Source organism: Oncorhynchus keta, chromosome 30 (genome assembly GCF_023373465.1).
Source record: "Oncorhynchus keta strain PuntledgeMale-10-30-2019 chromosome 30, Oket_V2, whole genome shotgun sequence".
Taxonomy (NCBI): domain Eukaryota; kingdom Metazoa; phylum Chordata; class Actinopteri; order Salmoniformes; family Salmonidae; genus Oncorhynchus; species Oncorhynchus keta.
The window spans coordinates 20808495-20832780 of record NC_068450.1 but is presented as its reverse complement, the minus strand read 5'-3'; the positions used below and the strand labels follow the sequence as shown (position 1 = coordinate 20832780).

General features: G+C 44.9%; 1 protein-coding gene across 10 annotated transcripts in view; it reads left to right on the top strand.

Moving 5' to 3' along the window:
• mbnl3 (muscleblind-like splicing regulator 3) overlaps nucleotides 1-24286 on the top strand; it is a 97394-nt gene that overhangs the window by 924 nt on the left and 72184 nt on the right. The gene's annotated exons all lie outside the window — the stretch shown is intronic.

Sequence of the window (24286 nt, the reverse complement as noted above, 5' to 3'; positions counted from 1 at the left end):
GGTAAACGCCGAAATAAGGGCTGAGGTTAACAGAAGTTTAGGAGACAAAGTTTTTTTCTGTATAAACTCTTCTAATCCTGTGTTTACCACAGACCTTATTTTCGGTGTTTATAAAAAAAAAAAAACATTAATTTCCCCATAGGCTTTGGCCAACAAGCTATGTGGAGTTAGCCTCCATTAGGATAAGGGTGCAACTGCAGCCTGTAATTTGGGGCGTTCCTGCATCTGCAGGAACCCCTCTTTATATGTCTGTTGGTCCATTTTTAAACTATATGACTCCAGTACATAGGCAGGGGCACTTAAGTACAGCAGATAGCGGTAATGCACCATAACGTTGGATGCCAACTGCCGATAAATCCCACAGTAGAAGAAGAGGCTGGGGCGAAAATGGTAGCTACCTATAGCTAGTGTCTTTTGCCCCCGCCTGTCGGACACTGTTTTCCCACAGTTCTGTTAACAATGGTGAGGGCAGGTGTTCGGCACGCAAGAGCGAAGAACACTGTGTGCTAACTTAGCCAACTAGTCTTAAGGAGGACTCCGGTACACAGCAGGCGGGAGGCAGGTGCGACACCATGTGCTAGCTAACTAACTAGCAAGCACACGGTGCCGTGTGCTAGCTAACTAACTAGCACACGGTGTCGCTAACTAGCAAGTTAGCTAGCACATGGTGTCCCTTCCGCCTGCTGTACTAGTGGGAGGCAGGAGCAACTGGTAGACCGTGTTCTTTGCCCTCGCCTATCGGGCATTGTTTTCCTGCAGGTCTGTTAACAATGGTGAGGGCAGGCGGGAGTGAAGTACACTGTCTACCGGTGTCGCCACCCAGCAGACTGGGATGAAACAAACTCCGATAACACTTTTATTTCCCTTTTGACCCACATTCAGAATTGTCACACAAGCATGAAGATGGTGTACTAAAGGGGGATATTTCATGCAGGAACCAATGGGATGCTCGAAGAGGCATTATGCCCACATGCAGGTTGATTTGCGGGTTGCAGTTACACACTATTTGTCTGTTAGTGCCAACAACAAGACGCCACTTCTTGACCTGTAATGCCACTCCATCCAAGTGCATGTCGCTCTTTTGAAGAACTACATAATTTATATGTCTATCGAATTGCAAATCACTATGCCTATTTGAACACTTTTTGGAATGATAATGTGGCCTGGGGGACTAGATGGTTCCGGCCTGGGAGACTAGATGGTTCCGGCCTGGTGGACTAGATGGTTCCGGCCTGGGGGACTAGATTGTTCCGGCCTGGGGGACTAGATGGTTCCGGCCTGAGGGACTAGATGGTTCCGGCCTGAGGTCTAGATGGTTCCGGCCTGGGGGACTAGATGGTTCCTGGCCTGGGAGACTAGAGACTAGATGGTCCCGGCCTGGGGGGGCTAGATGTTCCCGGCCTGGGGGACTAGATGTTTCCGCCCTGGGGGACTAGATGTTCCTGGCCTGTGGGACTAGATGTCCCTGGCCTCGGAGACTAGATGGTGCTGGCCTGGGGGGCTAGATGTTCCCGGCCTGGGGGACTAGATATTCCTGGCCTGGGGGACTAGATGTACCTGGCCTGGGGGACTAGATGGTGCTGGCTTGGGGGACTAGTAGGATAAGTTGTTCCTTATAGTGCTGGCCTTGGGGGCTAGATGTACCTGGCCTGGGGGCCTAGATGGTGCTGGCCTGGGGGCCTAGATGGTGCTGGCCTGGGGGCCTAGATGGTGCTGGCCTAGGGGACTAGATGGTGTTGGCCTGGGGGATTAGTAGGATAAGTTGTTCCTTATAGTGCTGGCCTTGGAGCTTTTCTTATTCCAATCATAACCTGTTATCAGACCTCATCCAATACACTATGCCTACTACGTCCCAAATGACACCCTATTTCCTATGTAGTGCACTACTTGGGCCAGGTCAAAAGTAACTCTACATAGGGAACATGGTGCCATTTGGTTTGAATGAGATAAACAGAACATTACATTAATATACTGGCTGTCTCAGGTCACCACAGTAGTTCTGTCGGTTAAACCAGGTGACGAAACCAGTTTCCTTTTATCTTTGCCAAGTGAAGTTCCTCCCTTATTTTCTGAAATAGGGGGGGCTGCAGATAAGAGGTCACATCAAAGTCAATAGGGCTATAACACACCATAACCCCACACTTAAATATGCTGTTTTCACTCACTCAACATCAGTGCATATGCTTTTGCGAATCGATGCCATTGCCTTGCCTCATTTAACAGCATGGCGAGTCTAGACTGGTTTATGTTCTCTCTCTATGTCTCTGTCTCTCTGTCTCTCTCTGTCTGCAGTGGACTCTGCACCCGTCTAGCTATTTTTATTTTTTACTTCATATTAACACAGGTAACCGCTGCACCACACACACAGTGAGGTTACTGTATTCTAACTGCACTCCTACACAACCTGTCCTCATTTCCCCTCTACACAACCAACCAGGTCCCTGCTCAGCTGCCCCAGATTCTGCCCAGTACCTAGTATTTTCATGGCGCAAGTAAAACATTATACTGATAAAGCAACAGCCTAAAAAACATCGCCAAATGTTATGCAGGCTATATGAAATTGATTCATCCATATTGTCTGCTAATACTCAGCCATCTCACAGGTAGTACATATCCATTATCTCACTGTGAGGGTTTGGATAAAGGTATAGGTTAACAACATAAAAACCCCTGTAAATAGACAGACTTTTGTATGCATACAAATCAAATCAGTAATTCTTAAATGCAAACATGTTTCCTTGTTAACTCCATTACATGTCATGCTTTACATTTCAGTGTGTGTTACAGTATGTTATTCCTTGAGTACACTAATATGTCATTTATGAGTGTAGCCTATGCACAAAAACATACACTATACAGGACACACATGTAAGTGTCCATGTACAGTGCCTTCAGAAAGTATTCATACCTCTTGAATTATTCCACATTTTGTTGTGTAACAGCCTGAATTCAACATTGATTAAATATTTTTCCCCTCACCCATCTACATGCAATACCCCATAATGACAAAGTGAAAACATGTTTTTAGAAAATTGTGCAAATTTATTGAAAATGTAACATACATATCTCATACATTTAAGTAGTAACACCCCTGAGTCAATACATGTTAGATTCACTCAGAGATTACAGCTGTGAATCTTTCCGGGTAAGTCTCTAAGAGCTTCGCACACCTGGATTGTACAATATTAGCAAGTTAGCTTTAGCGCAATGACTGGAAGTCTATGGATATCTGCAGATACCCATAGACTTCCAGTCATTGCATGCTCGCAGATACCCATAGACTTTCAGTCATTGTGCTAACACTAGTACTTCCTTCATAATGGACACAGAGACATACAAATTATATCCACAAGTTCATCTGACTGGGCTTTATTTTTATTTAACTAGGCAAGTCAGTTAAGAACAAAATCTTATTTACAATGACAGCCTACCCTGGCCAAACCCGGACCAATTGTGAGCTGCCCTATGGGACTCCCAATCACAGCCAGTTGTGATGCAGCTTGGAATTGAACCAGGGTCTGTAGTGATGCCTCTAGCACTGAGATGCAGTGCCTTAAATTGCTGCACCACTCGGGGGTCCTAATGGGCCTCATTGCCAAAATTCTGTAGTATCCATGAAGTATCCCACGCATGCGTCCGCATGTTGTTTTTGTCCATCCACACCAGATGTGATCAGGACACGCGGGTTAAAATATCAAAACGAACTCTGAATCAATTATATTCATTTTGTGACCGGTCGAAACAGAAGAAACATCCATGGACATTTAGCTAGCTTACTGTTGCTAGCTCATTTGTCTTGGAATATAAACATTGGGTTATTATTTTACTTAAAATGAACACGGTCCCTTTTTTCTGGATCTTTGTAGAATTTTTACCTATTTTGTGTCACAAAATCGTGTCTTCTCTACTCAAACAACTAATCCACAGATAAAAGTGGAAACCTAAGTTTCTAGTAATCTCTCCTCCAGTCTTCTTCTTCTGTGGACTTTATCTGGTGGTTGGCAACCAACTTTGACTGGAGTGTGGACCTCAGATCATCATTCAGTCACCCACGTGGGTATATGCTCCTAAAAACCAATGAGGAGATGGTACAGGTGGGATTTGCAGTCAAAAATGGAACCAAGTTCTATTTTAGAGCCTGGCTATGCAGACGCTTGTTGATGAGTGTGAGCAATTTGGATGAAATGATTGAATAACCTGTATCTGTATATTTATTTTTGCAATGCTCGTGCATGCAACGGGGGTGGTGTGGTCAGCATGTTAGGCTTGCCATAACAAAGGGGTGGAACACGTTTTGACTCGAGACATTTCAGCTTTTCAATTTGAATTCATTTGTAAAAATGTCTTTAAACATAATTCCACTTTGACATTATGGGGTATTGTGTGTAGGCCAATGACACAAAACCCTTCTTAAATTCAGGCTGTAACACAACAAAATGTGGAAAAAGTCAAGGGGTATGAATACTTTCTGAAGGCACTGTTTGAGATTGAGAGGGGTATATCTATAGCTGGATGTATGTTTTTGTGAATGGATACTGTGGTGCTTTAACAAGCTGAGGGGATTATAGATACTTAACCTAATTACTTTGCTCTATCTCTGTTGCTTGACCTTTCCCTCTCATTGTGACCTGGAGCTCCTCCTCTTGTCTTGTTATTCTCCTCCTCCTCCAGCGCTATCTTTAATCAATCACCTAATCACTCTACCCACACCACTCTGTCTCTTTCTCTTTCACACCACTCTTTCTATTTGCTTTATTGGCAATATGGTCATACATTTGGCAGGAGGTTAGGAAGTGCAGCTAAGTTTCCACCTCATTTTGTGCCTTTCTCAATAGCAAGGCTGTACATAGTCAAAGATTTATTCCGTTTTGGGTCAGTCACAGTGGTCAGGTATTCTGCCAATGTGTACTCTCTGTTTCGGGCCAAATAGCATTGTAGTTTTCTCTGTTTTGTAAATTCTTTCCAATGTGTCAAATAATTATATTTTTGTTTTCTCATGTTTTGTTTGGGTCTAATTGTGTTGCTGTTCTGGGGCTCTGTGGCGTCTGTAAACAGAGCCCCAGGACCAGCTTGCTTAGGGGGTTCTTCTCCAGGTTAATTTCTCTACAGGTGATGGCTTTGTTATGCAAGGTTTCTCTCTCTCTATTTTTAGAGATAGCATCAGCCAGGTCTCTATCCCTCTGTTTCACTCCCGGAAGTGGTGCAGCGGTCTAGGGCACTGCATCTCAGTGCTAGAGGCGTCACTACAGACCCTGGTGCAATTCCAGTCCCATAGGGCGGTGCACAATTGGCCCAGCGTCGTTAGGGTTTGGCCGGGATAGGCCGTCATTGTAAATAACAATTGGTTCTTAACTGATTTGCCTAGTTAAGTAAATGATAAATATAAATAATTATGTTAGAATGACCCAGGTGACTCTGGTCTGAGTAAGACTCTAATGTTTATTGGTTGGTTCTAGGCTATGTTTTTTTAAAGCTTAAAATGTTGCTGGTATGACAAAGGCCTAAAAGAGTGATTTGTTTGATTTTATCAGTCAAACAGTTGTTTAAGGGCTCTGGCTGCACATTTCTACATATATTGCATGTCTTAAAGATTTGTGCGTTCCAAGTGTCTACTCTGGTGTTATGGCCTTGCGGTTTCGCAGTTATTTGTTTTATCCGTCTGTGCCTGGTGCTCCGACAGAGGGGCTGACTGGGCTTTTGGACGTGTGCAGCATGGGGGAGGGACCAAGGGGAAACTAATAATCATTTATTACATTTGTAAAGTGCTTTTCATTATACAAGAATAATCACAAGGTGCATAAAATAAAATAGAAAACAGAGACATAATCAACCAAATTGAAACAAATGTATGTAACCATATCATGAGGAAGGCGAGGCCGATAGAAGTGAGTCTTAAGGCCTGCTTTAAAAGCTCCAACAGTCTGAGTAGCCCTGAGATTATCTGGAAGGGAGTTCCATAGGCATGGTGCATGGGACGACAGGGCACGGTCTAGGGATTTGCAGATGAGGAGGATGATTTTAATGTCAATTCTTTGACTTTGAGTTGAAGTTTATTTTATTTTTACAGGGACAGTGCACATTAATCAACGTTTCAGTAAAAGTGCCGGTTTTAGCCAGCCGGCTAATTTTCAACCGCAGTCCCTGGGCAGGTTATTAAAAATAATTACAATATAGACAATAGCAACATAGGACAAGCAAGACATAGCATACAGACCGAGCAACATAGGCCAAGCAAGACGTAGCATACAGACAGAGCAACATAGGGCAAGCAAGACGTAGCATACAGACCGAGCAACATAGGCCAAGCAAGACGTAGCATACAGACAGAGCAACATAGGGCAAGCAAGACGTAGCATACAGACAGAGCAACATAGGCCAAGCAAGACGTAGCATACAGACAGAGCAACATAGGGCAAGCAAGACGTAGCGTACAGACAGAGCAACATAGGGCAAGCAAGACGTAGCGTACAGACAGAGCAACATAGGACAAGCAAGACGTAGCATACAGACAGAGCAACATAGGGCAAGCAAGACGTAGCATACAGACAGAGCAACATAGGGCAAGCAAGACGTAGCATACAGACAGAGCAACATAGGGCAAGCAAGACGTAGCATACAGACAGAGCAACATAGGGCAAGCAAGACGTAGCATACAGACAGAGCAACATAGGCCAAGCAAGACGTAGCATACAGACAGAGCAACATAGGACAAGCAAGACGTAGCATACAGACAGAGCAACATAGGACAAGCAAGACGTAGCATACAGACATAGCAACATAGGACAAGCAAGACGTAGCATACAGATAGAGCAACATAGGACAAGCAAGACGTAGCATACAGACAGAGCAACATAGAACAAAAAGCAGCAAGACAAAATTCATAAAAGCAACAAAGTGTTTCCACACCTCACAAGTTACAGACAACAGACATGGAAAGCGGCAACACACAGCTAGGGACCATGTTCACAAATCTGATTGACCTTTAGCCATGTCTTCAAGCATTTTGTGAAAGTGTGATATGTGGTCCAGTTATGTGTGTCTGATGGCAGTGTATTCCAGACATGACTTAAATGTAAATGTAATGGGAAGCTCTCACAGAGAAAACGTATTTACTAAAGGTGCTTTTCCTTAAGGGAACTATACAGTCACCTCTCATGGCAGACCTTGTGGATCTGCTGCCATATGTTTGGGTTTTCTGTTTAACAAAAATACTGACTGGAGGGGGAGCCAGGCCATTTAGGATCTTGAATACAAGACATGCATCTGTGTATTGCCCAAGATTTTCCCAACTCATGAGCTCATCCTTTCTGAGGATGTAACAGTGATGATGACTATTGGGCTTCCTATCAAGCACTTTGAGAGCCTGTTTGTAGACAGACTGAATAGGAACAGGTAGCCGATGAGAGTGATGTGGGCAGACAGCTTTGTCTGTGTCAGAAGAATCCTTGCAGCACTGTTCAAATTCAATCAAATACCTTGAAATCATTGCTTCCGAGCCCCTCCCAACGATGCAGAATTAAATAATAATAATAATAAAAAAATATATATTGTTACACGAGGAATAAAATACACAAGAATGGAGCTATATACAGGGAGTACCAGTACCAGATCAATGTGCAGCTATATACAGGGAGTACCAGTACCAGTACCAGATCAATGTGCAGCTATATACAGGGAGTACCAGTACCAGATCAATGTGGAGCTATAAACAGGGAGTACCAGTACCAGTACCAGATCAATGTGCAGCTATATACAGGGAGTACCAGTACCAGATCAATGTGGAGCTATATACAGGGAGTACCAGTACCAGATCAATGTGCAGCTATATACAGGGAGTACCAGTACCAGATCAATGTGGAGCTATAAACAGGGAGTACCAGTACCAGATCAATGTGCAGCTATATACAGGGAGTACCAGTACCAGATCAATGTGGAGCTATATACAGGGAGTACCAGTACCAGATCAATGTGCAGCTATATACAGGGAGTACCAGTACCAGATCAATGTGGAGCTATATACAGGGAGTACCAGTACCAGATCAATGTGCAGCTATATACAGGGAGTACCAGTACCAGATCAATGTGGAGCTATATACAGGGAGTACCAGTACCAGATCAATGTACAGGGGTACGAGGTATTTGAGGTAGATATGTATATGAAGGCAGGGTAAAGTGACTTGGCATCAGGATAGATAAAATAAAGAACAGAATAGCTGCAGCATATGATGAGTGTAAAAGTGTAGTGTGTGTATATAGTGTGCATAGAGTCAGTGCAAGATAGTCCAGGGGAACCATTTAATTAACTATTTAGCAGTCTCATAGCTATTTAACAGTATTATGGCTTGGGGTAGTGGCTGCCTCGGGGGCTGTTGGTCCGAGAGCCGATCCTTCGGTACTGTTTGCCGGACGATTGGAGAATGAACCTTCTGTGGCTAGGGTGGCTGGAGTCTTCCTCTGACACCACCTGATCTAAAGGTCCTAGATGGCAGGGAGCTTGGCCCCAGTAATGTACTTGGCTGTCCGCACCACCCACTGAAGCACTTTGTGGTCGAGAGAAGTGCGTTTGTCATACCAAGTGGTGACGCAGCCAGTCAAGATGCTCTCGATGGTGCTGCTTTAAAACATTTTGGGATCCAAGGCCCATGCCAAATCTTTTCAGCCTTGTGGGGGAAGAGGCGCTGTCGTGCCTGCCTCACGACTGTGTTGGTGTGTGTGTCCCATGTTGAGTCCTTAGTGATATAGACAGCAAGGAAGTTGAAGCTCTCAACCCGCTCCACATCAGCCGATGTCACAAAGTGCTGTACAGAATCCCAGCCTAAAACCCCAAACAGCAAGCAATGCAGATGTAGAAGCACGGTGGCTAGGAAAAACTCCTTAGAAAGGCTGGAACCTAGGAAGTAACCTAGAGAGATACCAGGCTTAAATGACCCTTGCCTAACGATTGCGTCTGAAGCTGGGCTTGCAGCACGGCTATCCTCGCCATAAGGCGATCGTTCTCCTGTATATTATGAGTACAGCGACTGCAGTTAGAAGGCATCATGTTAATGTGTTAATGTTACTACTTAGCTTCGGTTGGTGGAGGTCGTGTAGAACCATGTCCAGATAAAGCGTCCGGGGTTCTAACGTTTAATGAAAAAAGTTGAGCGAGGTGAAAAATAAAAATATAAAACGGTAATTAAAAAGTAAAAACCGTAAAGTTGACAGGTAGCAAAGAAACGTTAGCAACAAACTGCACAGCAGCATGTAAACAAGTCTACAAGTTGTGACCGGAAATGACGGTGTGATGGTCAAAGCATTTCATAATGACAGATTCAAGTGCTAAAGGGCAATAGTCATTTAGGCAGGTTACCTTGGAGTTCTTGGGAACAGGAACAATGGTGGTCAGCTTGAAACATATTGGGATTACAGATAAGGAGAGATTGAAAATGTAATTGAAGACACTTTTAAGATGGTCTGCGCATGCTTTGAGAACGCACCCTCGTATTTTAAATGGCGGGCTTGTGAGTGCTAACCTGTTTTAAAGTTTTACACACATCAACCACGGAGAGTGAGATCACACAGTCATCCGGAACAACAGGGGCTTTCACGCAAGACTCAGTGTTGTATTCCTCGAAGAGACCATATAAGGCATTTAGCTCGTTTGGGAATTCTGCATCACTGGACATCTCACAGCTGGGTTTCCCTTTGTAATCCGTTATCGTCTGCAAGCCCTGACACATACGACTAGCTTTGGCGTATTGAACGCGTCACTGGTACTTCCTGTTTGCGTTTTAGTTCGTAAACAGGAAGCAAGAGAATAGAGTCATGGTCAAATTTGCAGAAGGGAGGACGAGGGGGAACCTTGTATGCGTTTCTGTGGGTAGAATAAAAGTGGTCTACAGTTTTAGGGCAGGAGACATGTTGATAAAAGTGAGAGAACAGTTTTAATTCTCCCCGTGTTAAAGTCTCTACCCACCAGAAACACTGGCTCTGGGTGAGGGGTTTCTTCTTTGTTTATGGCCTCATATAGTTCCTTGAGTGCCAAAGTGGTGTTGGCTTGTGGAGGGATGGAGACAGTTGTGATCATTACTCTCTTGGTAGATAAGTGTCTGTAGCTTATCATGAGGTGTTCTATATCAGGTAGATTAAAGGTTCTGCAGTTTACCATGAAGTGTTTTATATCAGGTAGATTAAAGGTTCTGCAGTTTACCATGAGGTGTTCTATATCAGGGAATAAAAAGCTAGAGATTTGCTTCACACTGAACGCAGCACACCAGTTGTTGTTTATGAAGAGGCACACCCCTCCCCCCTTGGACTTGCTCGAGTCTGCCTTCGTCCGATCGTGCTGCTACATGGAGAAACCACTGAGTTCACTGAGTCATCCAGCCACGTCTCTGCAAGGCATATCATTCTGCAGCTTTTCAACTCTCTCTGATAGGAGACTCTTGAACGAATCCCAACCATCTTATTCTCGAGTGACTGGACATTGCCAGTAGGACGGGGGGATATTCTCTTTGTCTCAGTGACACAAGGATGCCGGCTCGTCTGCAGCATCGACGCCCACAGCGTTTTGGTGGAGTGGAACAAATGGTGTATGAACAAGGGAACAGTTTAGTCTAAGTCGGATTTGAAGTCGAAATCGAGGTTAGTAACTGTCTTGGCCGTCAAGTATTAATAGGGCTAGGTGTCCCGCTAGCGGGACAACTTCAAATAAATAATCATTCAAATTATGGATATTAAACATTTAGGTACATAAAAGTGTCTTTATATCGGTTGAAAGCTTAAATTATTGTTAATCTAACTGCACTGCACTATTTGCAGTAGCCATCAGAGTGAAAGCATGCCATGTGATTGTTTGAGGACGGCTCCCCAAATCAAAATATTTTTCCACTGGCACAGGTTTCATAGTTGGTAGAGCATTCGCCAGGGTAGTGGGTTCGAAATAGTAGAATGTATGACTAAATATTCACAAATTTAAATATTCTTTTTTTAAAATCTTCCTCTGATTTGTCATCCAAAAGGGTCCCAGCTATAACATGTAGTGTCATTTTGTTAGATAAAATCCTTCTTTATTTCCCAAAAAGTCTGTTTAGTTGGCGCCATCGATTTGAGTAATCCACTCGTTCAACTTGCAGAGAAAGGAAAATCTACCTCTAAACTTTGTTAAAACAAGTCCAAATACATTTCTCTTGACTCCTCAGATACCCTAAAATGTAATAAAACTATAATATTTCTTACGGAAATAAGTATGTTCAATAGGAAACTGATATTAGCATGTGCGTCTTGTCTTCATCGTGCGCCCAAACACACATTTCCAAGACTGTGTCCTTGTACTAAAACTCATATTTCTTATTAGTCTTGGAAGTTACAAGCCTGGAACCTTGAACATAAACTCCTGGCACCCTATGGAAGCCGTAGGAATTGCATCTTGGGAGCTAGAATTCATTACGCCCCTATACTTTCAATTGTAAGAGCATGGGCTCTCAAAAAAAACAAAAGTTAATTCCGATTGGTTAAACTTTGGATTTTCTTCTACCATATCTATTGTGTTATAGTCTCCTACATTATTTTAACATTTCTACAAACTTCAAAGTGTTTTCCTTCGAATGGTATCAATGATATGCATATCCTGGCTTCAGGGCCTGAGCAACAGGCAGTTTAATTTGGGCACGTCATTCAGACAGGAAGTGGAGAAAAAAGGACCCTAGCCCTAAGAAGTTTTAACTTTCTGTACAAAAAAGTAAGGATAAACATGGAAAAAAAATCACTAAATAGCAAAGTCGGGTTGAAACTCGTAAGATGTCGCCCTTCTCCATCGGCGCCATCTAGTTTATGAATTGAATTTGCAGGCAGGCCCCCAAGTACTGCGTTCCCATAATCAATTCTGGAGACATCAGCTTCCTGCTATGAAGGTTACCTTGTTACGTAGTGTAGTGGTGCTCCATCTTTGAGGATGGACATGACGCAGTGCGCTGGAGTCAACAACAGCCAGCCTTCCCCCTCTCTGGCTGTGTCCCATAGGCTACATTGACACAGGCAGACAAATTCTGATGTTTTGCCCAATTATTGGCAAAAGAGCTGATCTGATTGGTCAAAAGACCAATTAATAAAAAAAAATATCAGAATTGTGCTGCCTGTGTAAATGGCACCTTATTCCCTATATAGTGCGGTACTTTTGACCAGAGTCCTACACAGCATGTATGCCACATAAGAAAAAGGGTGCCATTTGGGACACAGCCTCTGTCCCACCTACCCTGACCTCTACCTGGTGACTCCTGGAGTTCCCTCCCCCCTCTCTCTCTGCAGGTGTGGAGAGGCAGCCTGCCTTCTCCCTCTCTCTCTCAAATCAATTTCAATTTAAGGGTTTTATTGGCATGGTAAACAATGTTAATATTGCAAAAGCAAGTGAAGTCGATGATAAACAAAAGTCAAATAAATAATACAAATGAATAGTAAACATTACACTCACAGAAGTTATCTCTCTCTCAGCAGGCATGGGGAGGGAATGCAGTAGCAGCCTGCCCCCTCTCTCTCTCTCTCTCTCTCTCTCTCTCTCTCTCAGGCATGGGGAGGAATGCAGTCTCAGCCTCTCTCTCTCTCTCTCTCTCTCTCTCTCTCTGCAGGCATGGGGAGGGAATGCAGTAGCAGCCTGCCCTCTCTCTTTCTCTCTCTCAGCAGGCATGGGGGGAATGCAGTAGCAGCCTGCTCTCTCTCTCTCTCTCTCTCTCTCTCTCTCTCTCTCTCTCTCTCTCTCTCTCTCTTCGCGGGCATGGGGAGGGAATGCAGTAGCAGCCTGCTCTCTCTCTCTCTCTCTCTCTCAGGCATGGGGAGGGAATGCAGTAGCAGCCTGCTCTCTCTCTCTCTCTCTCAGCAGGCATGGGGAGGGAATGCAGTAGCAGCCAGTCTAGCCCCATTCAATAGTCTCTTTTGAGTTGAGTTTTATTTCAGTATACATGGCAGCAGCTAAAAGCTGTATTGTGTACATCGTAGAAGAGGAAATGAAACGTTAAAAACAAAACTAATATAGCAGGCTAATGAAGGATGTAAAGAAGTCTTCATGAAGGGATCATGGACCAGGGAGAGTGTCCACACCAGTATCACCTTGAGTCTGCATGATCACTAGCCTAAACAATAAGGACATTTCATCAAACTCAATATTAACCTTTTGATTCCTCCCCGTTGCCAAATATGTACATTTTTTAAAAATGTTGACCTATTGATTGGCCAAGCGGCAAATCATGTGGCAATCTCAGGTTCAGAGGTCACCTATCCGCTGATCCAGTGTGTTGTTGTGTTATTTAATGTAGTGTGTTATATTTGTATTGTTGTTTAATGTATTTAGGTTTGCAAGGTCTGAAACCTTCCAGTAAATTTCCGGAATTTCTATGGGAAGTTAAGCCAGGGAATTCTGGTAAATTTGCTTAAATTCATCAAAAAATGTTAGCTTATAACAGAGAACCTTTTTGTGGGATACACATAATGTCCCGATCGTCATATGGAATGGACCAAGGTGCAGCGTGGTGAGCGTACATTTTTCTTTATTTTGCAAATGTCGCCAACAAAACAATAATACAACAAAAAACGACCGTGAAGCTCCGTAAGGCTTTACATACACAAACGAAGACAACTACCCACAAGTACCAAAAGGAAAAAGGCTTCCTAAGTATGATTCCCAATCAGAGACAATGATAGACAGCTGTCCCTGATTGAGAACCATACCCGGCCAAAACATGGAAACAAACAACATAGAATGCCCACCCCGAATCACACCCTGACCTAACCAAATAGAGAAATAAAATGTCTCTCTAAGGTCAGGGTGTAACACATAAGGCAATTCTAGGTCTTGTGGCATATTTTGGTTTAACTATCCCCAATTCAATGGAATTGCAACCCTCTGCATGCACAGTGCATTCTTCTATCACATGTGCAGTGCATTCTTATATCACATGTGCAGTGCACTCTTCCATCACATGTACAGCTGATTCTCAAGATCTTGCACACTAATGAGATGTTATTGAGCCCACACTACTACACTGTCTGAGCCAAGGACTACATGCTTTCTGGTAAGTTTTGATTACAATACTGGGTGGGGTGACTATATTTTATATGACATTATTTTTTGTTAACTAGTAAATAGTAGCCAACAGCAAAGTGTGTTTAAATAATTTCTAACTGTTAACAATTTCTGCTAGGTAGTTTTTGCTACCATGTGGGTTTCAGCTTGCTTGAGCCCATTAACTGAGGAGTGTTAATTCACCCGTTTCCATACCTGTTTCATTATAAAACATTTATCCTAGAAATTAGTTGTTTAATTTAACTGCTTAACTATTTATCTGTACATGGAAATGTATTTTTTATTTTTTTTAACAATTTTTTTCCTAATCTTTACAGGAAAATGCCATGGGTACTATCTGATGTGTGGAGACATTTCACTTCAGCTAATGCAGAAGGAAAAGCTGTGTACATACGCAAATACTGTGCCAAATCATATGTGAAGAATGCAACAAAGATGCAGAATCATCTGGCCAGGAGCATGAAGTTCCCTCTGCGCTCACAACAAGCAACCTCTGACAAAAGTCCCTCTACTTCTATTCGAGGTGAAAATGATGAATCAGACCTCCTTATCGATAGCAACAGCTCATGGTCCTCCTGGAATCAGAAGTTTATTTGACTCAGTCAAGGAATGTAGTTAGAGAAATGCTGATGAATGTCTTGTTCGAGCTGTGAATGCAACTGGTTCACCTCTGATGCTCACAGGCAATGTGTATTGGAAGAGATTTCTGAATGTTCTTCACCCAGCATACACCCCTCCAACCAGACATTCTTTATCTACTCATTTGCTGGATGCAGAGTTCAACAGAGTTCAAGTGAAGGTCAAGCAAATCATAGAGAAAGCAGACTGTATTGCAATCATCTCTGATGGGTGGTCGAATGTTCGTGGGCAAGGAATAGTTAACTACATCATCTCCACCCCTCAACCAGTATTCTACAAGAGCACAGACAAAAGAGACAACAGGCACACCGGTCTCTTGCAATGCAAATGAGCTGAAGGCAGTCATCAATGACCTTGGACCACAGAAGGTATTTGCACTGGTAACAGACAATGCTGCAAACATGAAGGCTGCTTGTTCTAAAGTGGAGGAGTCCTACCATCACATCACACCCATTGGCTGTGCTGCTCATGAATTGAATATGCTCCTCAAGGACATCATGGCACTGAAAACTATGGATACATTCTACAAAAGAGCCTTCAATCTACTTCACCAAGCAAAGTGAGAAAAATAAGAGCACCACATTGAAGCTGCCCAGCAACACCCATCGGGATGGTGTTGTCATCATGTTTGACAGTCTCCTGGAGGGGAAGGAGTCTCTCCAAGAAATGGCCATATCACAGTCTGCCGATATGGACAGCCCCATCAAGAGGATCCTCCTGGATGATGTATTTTGGGAGAGAGTGGTAAGCAGCCTGAAACTCCTAAAACCAATAGCAGTAGGCAATGCACGGACTGAGGGAGACAATGCCATCCTGACTGATGTTCAGACTCTGCTTGCAGATGTAAGAGAAGAAATCTGTACTGCCCTGCCCACTTCACTGTTGCTCCAAGCAGAGGAAACTGCAGTTCTGAAATACATCAAAAAGCGTGAAGACTTCTGCCTGAAGCCCATCCATGCCGCAGCATTCATGTTGGACCCCAAGTACGCTGGCAAGAGCCACCTGTCTGGCGCAGAGATCAACAAGGCCTATGGTGTCATCACTACCGTGTCTCGCCACTTTGGCCTGAATGAAGGCAAATTTCTTGGCAGTCTGGCGAAGTACACTTCCAAGCAAGGGCTTTGGGATGGAGATGCAATATGGCAGTCATGCCAACATATCTCATCAGCCACCTGATGGAAGGGACTTTGTGGATCTGAGGCTCTTTCCCCTGTTGCTTCCATCATCCTCCAAATCCCACCAACATCAGCCGCCTCAGAGCGTAACCGGTCCTTGTTTGGGAACACACACCAAAGCACGCAACAGGCTGACCAATACAAGGGTTGAAAAATTGGTGGCCATCCGGGCAAATTTGAGGCTTTTGTAGCCTGACAATGAGCCATCCTCAACAAGATTGGGAAGTGACAGTGCAGATGAGGCCTCAGAGTCTGATGTTCAAGAGGTGGACATTGAGGAGATCCAGGGAGAAGACATGGAAGCCTGAGAGGAAGACAACCAAAGCTTTAGTTTCTAGACTATTATTTTACAGATGTATGTTGAAAACAGTTTTGGGAGATGCAATGGATCAGTGGGGATCATTCAATATTCCCTTTATTTTGTTGTTCAGTGAAATCATCCCATGTGAAGAGTCAACTCATTTAATTAAAGTTCAATTCGTAACTACATTTTTTATTTTTTTTTTCTATTGGAAGGATTTAATCATTTGCAATTATATGTACTTATGATAAGGTAAAATGTTAATGTATCTTTCTCCATATGATATGGGAAATATATCCAATGCAAAAAACATCTACATTTAATGGTATTAATATGAATTCCCATATATTCCCGTTCATTCCCACAGAAAGTTTCCACCTGTTGAATATTCCCCAAAATGTGCAACCCTAAATGTATTGTGTTATGTTTGTTCCTGTAGCCTTCAGACTCAAACGTAGCTGATGTTAGATCAGGTCAGGGTTAATGTTTACACGGGAACCAATGCCTCAGCCAAAATGTTATGAGATACCAGGAAGTGGCTTTTTATAGTCGTCTATCTAGACTACATGGTTTTATGTTTGCACACACAGACAGAGCCTTGCCACTGACCAGGTTTTGCTTGATGCATTTAGACCCTATTAATTTCTTCTTACATGATTAATATTAACCCATCACTCAACCTCAACTCTCCTGAAATAGAATTATAACATTGTTTTGAACAATGCATGCATACATAAACTCAGCAAAAAAAGAAATGTCCCTTTTTCAGGACTTTTTCAGGACAAATAACTTCACAGATCTTCATTGTAAAGGGTTTAAACCCTTTCCCATGCTTGTTCAATGAACCATAAATAATCAATGAACATACACCCGTGGAACGGTCGTTAAGACACTAACAGCTTACAGACGGTAGGAAATTAAGGTCACAGTTATGAAAACTTAGGACGCTAAAGAGGCCTTTCTACTGACTGAAAAATGCCAAAAGAAAGATGTGCAGGGTCCCTGCTCATCTGCTTGAATGAGGAATGAGGACTGCAGATGTGGCAGGGCAAAAATTGCAATGTCCATACTGTGAGACGCCTAAGACAGAGCTACAGGGAGACAGGATCATCCTCGCAGGGGCAGACCACATATAACAACACTTGCACAGGATCGGTACATCTGAACATCACACCTGGAGGACAGGTACAGGATGGCAACAACAACTGCCCGAGTTACACCAGGAATGCACAATTCCTCCATCAGTGCTCAGACTGTCCGCAATAGTCTGAGAGAGGCTGTACTGAGGGCTTGTAAGGCAAGTCCTCACCAGACATCACCGGCAACAATGTCACCTATGGGCTCAAACCCACCGTCGCTGGACCAGACAGGACTGACGAGCCGCGGTTTTGTCGGATTTGCATTTATCGTCTAAGGAATGAGCATTATGCCGAGGTCTGTACTCTGGAGCGGGATTGATTTGGAGGTGGAGGGTCGGTCATGGTCTGGGGCGGTGTGTCACAGCATCATCGGACTGAGCTTGTTGTCATTGCAGGCAATTTCAATGCTGTGCATTACAGGGAAGATATCCTCCTCCCTCATGTGGTGCCCTTCCTGCAGGCACATCCTGACATGACCCTCCAGCATGACAATGCCACCAGCCATACTGCTGGTTCTGTGCGTGATTTCCTGCAAGACAGGAATGTCAGTGTTCTGCCATGGCCAGCGAAGAGCCCGGATCTCAATCCCATTGAGCACGTCTGGGACCTGTTGGATCGGAGGGCTAGGGCCAGGGCCAGGGCCATTCCCCACAGAAATGTCCAGGAACTTGCAGGTGCCTTGATGGAAGAGTGGGGTAACATCTCACAGCAATAACTTAGCATATCTGGTGCAGTCCATGAGGAGGAGATGCACTGCAGTACTTAATGCAGCTGGTGGCCACACCAGATACTGACTGTTACTTTGATTTTGACACCCACCCCCCTTTCTTCAGGGACACATTATTCCATTTCTGTTAGTCACATGTCTGTGGTACAGTCTCAGTTTCTGAATCTTGCTATGTTCATACAAATATTTACACATAAATAAACACAGCTGACAGTGAGAGGATGTTGCTTTTTTTGCTTTTTTTGCTTACATCCTCAATCTTACATTGTCTGTCTCACGGTCACACAAACACACTTGCGCCCGCACACACACACAAACACATACAGTCAACTCCATATTTCCTTATTCACCTTATCAAATCCACTCTTCAGTATTCTTGAAGGACACAGCGGCAGTAGGTGTGTGTGGAACAGGCTGGCTGACCTTTTAGAGTCAATAATAGGGGTCGACCGATTTAATCGGAATGGCGGATTTAATTAGGGCTGATTTCAAGTTTTCATAACAATCGGAAATCGGTAATTATGGACGCCAATTTTGCCGATCCTTTTTTTTTTTTTTTTTTTTACACCTTTATTTAATCTTTATTTAACTAGGCAACTTAGTGAAGAACACATTCTTATTTTCAATTACGGCCAAGGAACGGTGGGGTAACTGCCTTGTTCAGGGACAGAATGACAGATTTTTACCTTGTCAGCTCAAGGATTCAATCTTGCAAACTTACGGTTAACTAGACCCACGCTCTAACCACCTACCTCACGAGGAGCCCGCCTGTTACGCAAATGCAGTAAGAAGCCAAGGTAAGTTGCTAGCTAGCATTTAAACTTAATCAATCATAATCACCAGTTAACTACACATGATTGATGATATTACTAGTTTATCTAGCGTGTCCTGCATTGCATATAATCGACGCAGTGTCGTTGCTCCAACGTGTACCTAACCATAAACACCAATGCCTTTCTTGAAATCAATACACAGAAGTATATATTTTTAAACCTGCATATTTAGCTAAAAGAAATCCAGGTTAGCAGGCAATATTAACCAGGTGAAATTGTGTCACTTCTCTTGCGTTCATTGCACGCAGAGTCAGGGTATATGCAACAGTTTGGGCCGCCTAATTTGACAGAATTTCACGTAATTATGACATAACATTGAAGGTTGTGCAATGTAACAGGAATATTTAGACTGATGGATGCCACCCATTAGATAAAATACGGAACAGTTCCGTATTTCACTGAAAGAATAAACGTTTTGTTTTCGAGATGATAGTTTCCGGATTCGACCATATTAATGACCAAAGGCTCGCATTTCCTTGTGTTATTATGTTATAATTAAGTCTATGATTTGATAGAGCAGTCTGACTGCGGTGGTTACAGCAGCAGGCTCGTAAGCTTTCATTCAAACAGCACTTTCGTGCGTTTTGCCTGCAGCTCTGCTGTTTATGACTTCAAGCCTATCAACTCCCGAGATTAGGCTGGTGTAACGATGTGATGTGAAATGGCTAGCTAGTTAGCGGGGTGCGCACTAATAGCTTTTCAAACGCCTTGCTCTGCATGGGTAATGCTGCTTCGAGGGTGGCTGTTGTCGTTTTGTTCCTGGTTTGAGCCCAGGTCGGAGCGAGGAGAGGGATTGAAGCTATACTGTTACACTGGCAATACTAAAGTGCCTATAAGAACATCCGATAGTCAAAGGTATATGAAATACAAATGGTATAGAGAGAAATAGTCCTATAATTCCTATAATAACTACAACCTAAAACTTCTTACCTGGGAATATTGAAGTCTCATGTTAAAACGAACCACCAGCTTTCATGTGTTCTCATGTTCTGAGCAAGGAACTTAAACATTAGCTTTCTTACATGGCACATATTGCACTTTTACTTCTCCAACACTTTGTTTTTGCATTATTTAAACCAAATTGAACATGTTTCATTATTTATTTGAAGCTAAATTTATTATATTGATGTATTATATTAAGTTCAAATAAGTGTTCATTCATTATTGTTGTAATTGTCATTATTACAAATAAATTGTAAAAATCGTCCGATTAATAGGCATCGGCTTTTTTTGGCCTCTAATAATCGGTATTGGTATTGTCGTTGAAAAATCATTATCGGTCGACCTCTAATCAATATGCATTCTCTTCTCCCTCTGTCTCAGTCCGCCTCTCATTTACAGCCATTCCTGCAATGTTTCTCCCTCCCTGCTATTTCCTATCTCATCTCCTCTCATGTTCCACCCATCTTTCCCTCCTCTTTTCTCCTCTCTTCACTCCTCTCTTCCCCCCTTTACTCCTCTCCTCTTTACTCCTCTCCTCCCCCTTTACTCCTCCCCTCTTTACTCCTCTCCTCTTTACTAATCTCCTCCCCCCTTTACTCCTCCCCTCTTTACTCCTCTCCTCTTTACTCATCTCCTCCCCCTTTACTCCTTTCCTCCCCTCTTTACTCATCTCCTCTTTTACTCCTCTCTCCTCTTTACTCCTCCCTCTTTACTCCTCCCCTCTACTCCTCTCCTCCTTTCTCCTCTCCTCTTTACTCCTCCCCTCTTTACTCCTCCCCTCTTTACTCCTCTCCTCTTTACTCCTCTCCTCTTTACTCATCTCCTCTCCTCTTTACTCATCTCCTCCCCTCTTTACTCATCTCCTCCCCTCTTTACTCCTCCCCTCTTTACTCCTCTCCTCTCTCCTCTTTACTCCTCTCCTCCCCTCTTTACTCCTCTCCTCTTTACTCCTCTCCTCCCCTCTTTACTCCACTCCTCCCCTCTTTACTCCTCTCCTCCCCTCTTTACTCCTCTCCTCTCTCCTCTTTACTCCTCCCCTCTTTACTCCTCCCCTCTTTACTCCTCTCCTCTCTCCTCTTTACTCCTCCCCTCTTTACTCATCTCCTCCCCTCTTTACTCCTTTCTTCCCCTCTTTCCTCCTCTCTCCTCTTTATTCCTCCCCTCTTTACTCCTCTCCTCTCTCCTCTTTACTCCCCTCCTCTTTACTCCTCCCCTCTTTACTCATCTCCTCCCCTCCTTACTCCTCTCCTCCTCTCCTCTCTCCTCCTCTCCTCCCCTCTTTACTCCCCTCCTCTTTACTCCTCCCCTCTTTACTCCTCTCCTCTCTCCTCTTTACTCCTCTCCTCCCCTCTTTACTCCTCTCCTCCCCTCTTTACTCCTCTCCTCTTTACTCCTCCCCTCTTTTACTCCTCTCCTCTTTACTCCTCCCCTCTTTACTCCTCTCCTCTCTCCTCTTTACTCATCCCCTCTGTACTCATCTCCTCCCCTCTTTACTCCTTTCCTCCCCTCTTTACTCCTCTCTCCTCTTTATTCCTCCCCTCTTTACTCCTCTCCTCTTTACTCCTCTCCTCTTTACTCCTCTCCTCTCCTCTTTACTCATCTCCTCCCCTCTTTACTCCTTTCCTCCCCTATTTACTCATCTCCTCTTTACTCCTCCCCTCTTTACTCCTCCCCTCTTTACTCCTCTCCTCTTTACTCATCTCCTCTCTCCTCTTTACTCATCTCCTCTCCTCCCCTCTTTACTCCTCTCCTCTTTATTCCTCCCCTCTTTACTCATCTCCTCCCCTCTTTACTCATCTCCTCCCCCCTTTACTCCTCTCTCCTCTTTACTCCTCCCCTCTTTACTCCTCTCCTCTTTACTCCTCTCTCCTCTTTACTCATCCCCTCTTTACTCTACTCTTTACTCCCCTCTTTATTCCTCCCCTCTTTACTCAACTCCTCCCCTCTTTACTCCTCTCCTCTTTACTCCTCTCCTCTTTACTCCTCTCCTCTTTACTCATCTCCTCTCACCTCTTTACTCATCTCCTCTCCTCCCCTCTTTACTCCTCTCCTCTTTATTCCTCTCCTCTTTACTCCTTTCCTCCCCTCTTTACTCCTCTCTCCTCTTTACTCCTCCCCTCTTTACTCCTCTCCTCTTTACTCCTCTCTCCTCTTTACTCATCTCCTCCCCTCTTTACTCCTCCCCTCTTTACTCTCCTCTTTACTCCCCTCTTTACTCCTCTCCTCTTTATTCCTCCCCTCTTTACTCCTCTCCTCTTTACTGCTTTCCGCCCTTTCTCCTCTCTCCATTTCTTCTTTTCTCCTGTTTTCTCCTGCTCTGCAGCGCCTCACTCCTCACAATCACTCAACCACTGGAGCAATTAGACCTCAATTCAAATTCAGACTTGTAGTAATGCTATCTGCATTTATACAGCATGCTGCTGGAAAGGGCTTGGATATGTGGCTTATGTACTTATGTTCAATTATTCAACACTGTTGTCCTGATTAGTCCCCTGGTGTGCTGCCTGGGTCAATTGAGGGAATCATGAGCCCAGTCAGTGGCTGCTATTTTAGATGTGGCACCAACTCCAGACTTGTCTGGTACTGAAGGTATAGTTCGTTCTCTGCTTTACTGTACTCCGTTACTTAATTTGCTTATGGATGAATAATATCCATCACAGAGTCACAGAGTACCTTCTGTTCCTGCTTCAAGAAGATTGTCTGCAGTATGGATCCTGAATGAATGCCGTTGTGAGTCTGGGCCAGAGCCAGTGTCCACCCTAACTGCCTATCAACTGCTCAGGTGGAAACTGTGCAGTCGTTCTGTGTCTATTGCGGAAAGCCAGCCAGGGAACAGTCAAGAGTCAGCTCGTGTTCCCTTTCTGTTGTGGGTTTTGATGATGTTGGTTGCAGCGCTGCTGAGCAAGGATGCATGCACCCTGAGGGAGGTAGGTGTGGAAACACTGCGTAAGCAGGGGCTCCTGACTGTGGCTGACATGGGCCTGAATGCAGGATAGGGAGAGAAAGGCCAGCAGGATGAGAGGTGGAGGAGGAGGAGGGAGAGACAGACCAGCAGGATGAGAGGAGGAGGAGGGAGAGACAGACCAGCAGGATGAAAGGTGGAGGAGGAGGAGAGACAGACGAGCAGGATGAGAGGAGGAAGAGGGGGAGACAGACCAGCAGGATGAGATTTGGAGGAGGGAGAGACAGGCCAGCAGGGTGAGAGGTGAAGGAGGTGGAGGGAGAGACAGACCAGCAGGATGAGGAGGAGGAGGAAGAGACAGACCAGCAGGATGGGGAGGAGGAGGGAGAGACAGACCAGCAGGATGGGAGGGGGAGGAGGAGGGAGAGACAGACCAGCAGGATGGGAGGGGGAGGAGGAGGGAGAGACAGACCAGCAGGATGAGAGGAGGAGGAGGGAGAGACAGACCAGCAGGATGAGAGGTGGTGGAGGAGGAGGAGGAGAGAGAGAGAGACAGCATGATGAGAGGTGGAAGAGGAGGGAGAGACAGACCAGCAGGATGGGAGGGGGAGGAGGAGGGAGAGACAGACGAGCAGGATGGGAGGGGGAGGAGGAGGGAGAGACAGACGAGCAGGATGAGAGGAGGAAGAGGAGGGGGAGACAGACCAGCAGGATGGGAGGGGGAGGAGGAGGAGAGACAGACGAGCAGGATGAGAGGAGGAAGAGGAGGGGGAGACAGACCAGCAGGATGAGATTTGGAGGAGGGAGAGACAGGCCAGCAGGATGAGAGGTGAAGGAGGTGGAGGGAGAGACAGACCAGCAGGATGAGGAGGAGGAGGGAGAGACAGACCAGCAGGATGGGAGGGGGAGGAGGAGGGAGAGACAGATCAGCAGGATGAGAGGAGGAGGAGGGAGAGACAGATCAGCAGGATGAGAGGAGGAGGAGAGAGAGACCGACCAGCAGGATGAGAGGTGGAGGAGGAGGAGGTGGGAGAGAGAGACCAGCATGATGAGAGGTGGAAGAGGGAGAGAGGGAGAGACAGACCAGCAGGATGAGAAGTGGAGGAGGAGAGACAGACCAGCAGGATGAGGAGGAGGAGAGACAGACCAGCAGGTTGAGAGGTGGAGGAGGAGGAGAGACAGACCAGCAGGATGAGATTTGGAGGAGGGAGAGACAGGCCAGCAGGATGAGAGGTGAAGGAGGTGGAGGGAGAGACAGACCAGCAGGATGAGAGATGGAGGATGAGGGAGAGACAGACCAGCAGGATGAGTGGAGGGGGAGGAGGAGGATGAGGGAGAGACAGACCAGCAGGATGAGCGGAGGGGGAGGAGGAGGATGAGGGAGAGACAAACCAACAGGATGAGAGGGGGAGGGAGAGACAGACCAACAGGATGAGAGGGGGAGGGAGAGACAGACCAGCAGGATGAGAGGTGGAGGAGGAGGAGGGAGAGACAGACAGACCAGCAGGATGAGAGGAGGAGGAGGGAGAGATAGACCAGCAGGATGAGAGGAGGAGGAGGGAGAGACAGACCAGC